General features: G+C 45.9%; 1 long non-coding RNA gene and 1 pseudogene across 1 annotated transcript; one reads left to right on the top strand and one right to left on the bottom strand.

Moving 5' to 3' along the window:
* Window positions 1–356: 356 nt before the first annotated feature.
* On the top strand, window positions 357–1,296 carry LOC143324411 (uncharacterized). Its single transcript, XR_013077460.1, has 3 exons — window positions 357–428; window positions 1,052–1,090; window positions 1,242–1,296. It is a non-coding gene; the product is annotated as an uncharacterized LOC143324411 (long non-coding RNA).
* A 463-nt stretch (window positions 1,297–1,759) lies between these two features.
* Window positions 1,760–3,660, bottom strand: LOC143324301 (uncharacterized; annotated as a pseudogene).
* Between the last annotated feature and the right edge of the window lie 1,146 nt (window positions 3,661–4,806).

Here is a 4,806-nt window from a genome sequence, read left to right as displayed (position 1 = left end):
CACTGATGCTGGAGATGCCGATGTGTCTGGCAATACAGTTGTAGTGAAACATCTTCTGATGCATAGCTAGGGCACATTATCAGTGATGCTACCTGAGGTCATAGGGTGTTTCGGGTCTTTCGAGCATCAGACACCCTCACTCAGGTGACCCAGCTGAGGCAGTGGCGGAGCTACGTGGTGGCCAGTGGTGGCCGTGGCCACCATTGGTCACTCTCCGGCCACCCCACTGGCCACCCCCACGGCTGGGGGATAATTTTGACAAATGTAGCTCTGTGGTGCAGAACATTAGTTCCGCCTAACCGCCGTTCCCGCTCGGACGCATTTCACTGCTGCAAACAACTTTCCGCGGGATGAGAGCAGAAGAGAGCTGCCTATTGTGTGGAGGAGCTGTCATTCAAACCGCGTCTCGCATGAACTGCAAGCGGTAGGTAAGCTTTCCATGATTATTTTGGTTGGTTCCGGTCAAGTTTTCTCACTTTGTTGACTTTGACTTAAGTTCTGAAGCGTTTCAGACACTGACATCTGGTAGTCTCTCAGTGGTAGCAAAATAGCGGAGAGCCTTCACCCTCACTTACATTACATCGTGTGTGTTCTGTGATTTTTAAAACGAGTCTTCCTGTACAGTTACAAAATTAAACATCCATTTATCATTGATTGACCAGCAGCAGCAATGTTTTATTCCACATTCAGCACATAAGTCTGTTAATAGTGGAAGCTCTCTGTAGCAGCATGAGTGAGCATGTAAACACTCATCCAGTCATGTGGTTAGTGTATTTTGGTGTTCTCTACATGTCAGGCGAAATGAAAAGAAAAATTACTGCCTACTTCAGCAAGTGTAGTAAAAAAGTTGAGAAGGATGAAAGGAGGGACAGTGAGGTCAGGCAGGATGAGAGAGGAGAAGTCAGAGAAGATCCACAGGTACTGCACACTGCGACTGCCTGCTTATGTGTGTAGGTTTCTGCCTTCTGCAGACAATCACCTATGTGTTATATGTTATGATGCTTAATGTACCTGTGTGTGCTTTCTGACAGTTTCAACATTTGTGTTTCAGAAAATGTCACCACAGAACCCACTCAGGGCTCATCACAAGGTGGTTAGTATGCCCACTGCCATCATTTACTTTTGTATTGTAATTAGTCATTGCATTCCAAGTAACAATGCTAGGTAAGTATAGTATAATCTAAACCTGACATGACCAAGTACTACTATTAATATTTTATCTCGTGTTTTTCAACAGACAGGAGTCAACAGACTGGACCCTTCACAGCAGGAGACGGTGAACAACCCTGGGGTGACTGGGCCTCCTTTGCGTTGCTATTTTACCTCTGCCCAAAGTAAAGTGGATTTCATAGCTTTTGTTCTGAACTCCATGAGAATTTTTTGTTTTTGTTGATTAATGTATACTATCTTTTACAGATAAATAAATGTATACATTTATTTATTTATTAAGACACTGAAAGAAGAAATTTAACGTATCAATCTAGGACAGTAGGAACAAGCTGATATAAGTTTATTAATATTTACATTTGTGAAGATTCCCCGTTAACAATCTAATTCATAGGAATGGTGACAGGCCTACTGTTATACGGTCACACTAAAACAATTAATAAATAAAAACAACTACAGTAACAATAATAATAATCAAAATAGTCATCTAGACATTTCAGGTATCAACTTATTGCCACCCCTATGTGAGTAATGGTCTCACCTTGGCCACCCCAATGAAAAATTTCTGGTTCCGCCACTGAGCTGAGGTTGATCAGACCTCAGCTTGTGCCCTAGCAGCACTAGACCACGGATCTCCTCTTTTTATCCAGAGCCACCTAGAGGCTTTCTCTGCCGCCTCTGTGCTATTATAGATGGCCCTCCTCCTCCTCTCACCTGTGATGCCGAGTGCAGTGTAAGCCCTGCAGAGGGACTGTCCTGCAAAGCCTCTGCACCCGACCTCCACAGGCAAGTACCTTGCCTTCCAGCCTCATCTTTGACAGTTGCTGACTAGATTGTCATATTTCTCCCTCTTGCACTCAAATGCCTCCTCCGTGCGTTCTTCCCTTGGCACAGTGAGCTCAAGCATGACAATGTTGTTCGTTGCCTCTGACACCAGAATGATGTCAGGTCTGAGGGTGGTCTCAACGACATGCTGGGGGAACTTCAGTTGGCTGCCCAAATCCACTGAGAGCTGCCAGTCCTGTGCAGTGTGCAGCAACCCTGGTGTTGCTCTGGAAGTTGTTCTTGGCTCCTCCCCAGCTCTGATGAAGTTGATGGTTTTCTTCATGGGCTTAGACCTCCGACAGCTAGCAATGGCACTCACGATTCTCTCTGCAATGGTCTTGAGCACCTGATCATGCCGCCATCTGTATCGGCCTTCCCCGAGAGCTTCTGGGCAGCAACTCATTATGTGCTCGAGGGTCCCCTTTCCCTGGCACAGGGGGCATGCTGGTGTTTTGACCAAACCCCAGCAGTGCAGGTTGGATGGGCTGGGAAGGACATTGTAGACTGCCTGGACCAAGAACTTGATGCAGTGTGGCTCTGCCTGCCAAAAATCAGTCCATGACAATGTCTCAGCAGGCTCTGGAGGTCTTATAACAGCCTTGCACTGTCCCAGCTCTTGGTCTCAGGTGGGGTCACTGGATGTGTGTTGGAGATGTTGGTCGACTTCCTCCTTTGAACAGGCCAGGCGTCCACTGCGTCTCTGTCCGAGAAGCTCCTTAACAAAGCCAAATGGGTTGTTGATGAGGGCAGCCGGCTTCCTGGCCCTCTCCCTCCGCCGTCTTCTGTGATGTTCAGTTCTGCGCAGGATTAGGAGCCTCCTCCTGAGCATAAGACGGAGCTCGGCCAGTGGCGCCGTTCTGCTTCACGGGCTACCTTATGCTGCTTCTTCAAGGTTTTCAGCTCTTTCCTGATGCTGTGGATTTTAGCTGCCCTCTGGTTCTTGGTGTAAGGCTGCTTGGCTCCCCTTTCCTCCTCAACTCCAAACCTTTCTGCGGCCATGCTCACTATGATGGTCGTCATAGTTTGAAGCCTCTTCTCAACATCCCCTTTGGCTGTTGCTTCCAGCACCTTGTCTGCATCCTTGTCAAACTTCTGCCACTCTGCTGTTTTAGAGGTTTGGGGCCATCTAATCCTTCTCTTCTCAGACTGCCTGGTCGAAGGGACTGTTTGCACCACTTGGAAGCTCTGGGCTCTGTGGGGTGCTTCCAGGCCTGGCTCCTCCTCTGTCTCACCAGATACTGGACCTGTGCATTGTGGTATTTGCAGTTTCTCCTTGCATTTCATCTTCATTTGATGGATCTTTAGGCCTGTCTTATTCTTGCAGATCTTTCCGCACAAGCGCTCTCTACTCGTCAACGTTTGTCCATTGCTGTTAGTCGTTAACCTTGAATCTGTCCAGCTGGGGTTCTCACCCCCCACCCCCACCCCCAGGCTCCCCTGGGGGTATTTTTCCTTTCTTTGTTCCATAGCTTGGTTTGGGTCCTCCGTCACAAAAGGTGTGGTTTGAGCTGCTACCCCGTGCCGCCCTGGTTGCCGTCTTCCCAAGCTGCCATCTGCCTCTCCATCTGTCACCAAACTCTTCTTGGTTGTCAACCAGACTGTTCCTCGTAGTGAAGGAATTAGATGACTCCCTCCCTCCACTGGCTGCCTGTGCACTTTAGGGTGCATTTTAAGATTCTTTTATTTGTTTTTAAATCCTTACATGGTCTCGCCCCGCCCTACCTCTCTGAGCTCCTTCACCCCTATGCTCCTCCTCGGTGCCTCAGGTCAGCTGATCTACCTGGAGGTACCGAGATCAAAAAGAAAGCTCAGAGGGGACAGAGCCTTCTCTGTGGCGGCTCCTAAATTATGGAATGAGCTACCGTTGCTCATTAGACAAGCCCCATCACTGTCCACTTTTAAAACTCGTCTTAAAACCCACTTTTATTCCTTGGCTTTCAACCCCACATGAGACTCTGCCTTGTTTTAGTGTTTTATGGGTTGCTTTTATTTATTGTTTTATTGTTTTTGATTGTTTTAAAGACAATAAAACATTTATTTTAGTGTTTATTTCTGTTTTATTTTACTTATTTTATTGTTTTTATTGTTTTGTCTATTTATGTACAGCACTTTGCTTCAGCTGTGGCTGTTTTTAAAGTGCTATATAAATAAAGTAGAGTTGAGTTGAGTTGAGTTGAGTTGAGACTTACTAATCCCAGGACTCCCAGTCTATGAATTGTAAACTTTTTGTGGCCCTTTCTCACTATGGTGAGAAAGAGGACAAAAGGACATTCAATGAGGGAGATAGGATGAAGGGGGAAGTTTAGGGTGTACCTGAGGAATTTATGGTATAGTATGAACCCTGGGAAACAAGATGAGTGCACTCCCCAAAAGGTCATTGTTTTAAGTGAATGATTTACCAACACCAGGTGCATGTGACAACCGGTTGTTCTTTTGTTGCTGGACAGTATAAAAACCAAGACATTGTGGAGATCTGCAGAGAACACTCTGCATGAGTCTTCTCTCCATGCTGCATGTATTAAAGAGATCTGATTCATCACACCAAGTCTTTAATTCTTCCAACAATTAGCAACTCGCAACTCGCAACAAGGAGAATTTCCCTTACAGTAGTCACTGGTTTCTCCAGTCTGACAGTTATCAGTGAAGCATTTCCTGATACATAGCTAGGGCACATTGTCAGTGATGCTACAGATGACTCTGATTCAGATTCAACCAAAGTAACAGTAATACCTAAAAACTGGTCCACAGAGGAGTACATTTAAAAAGTAATAATTTATTGATTAGTGGAAAAAAAATCATGACAACATAAACCTT

Source organism: Chaetodon auriga, chromosome 8 (assembly GCF_051107435.1).
Source record: "Chaetodon auriga isolate fChaAug3 chromosome 8, fChaAug3.hap1, whole genome shotgun sequence".
Taxonomy (NCBI): domain Eukaryota; kingdom Metazoa; phylum Chordata; class Actinopteri; order Chaetodontiformes; family Chaetodontidae; genus Chaetodon; species Chaetodon auriga.
This window is presented reverse-complemented; position numbering and strand designations above follow the sequence as displayed.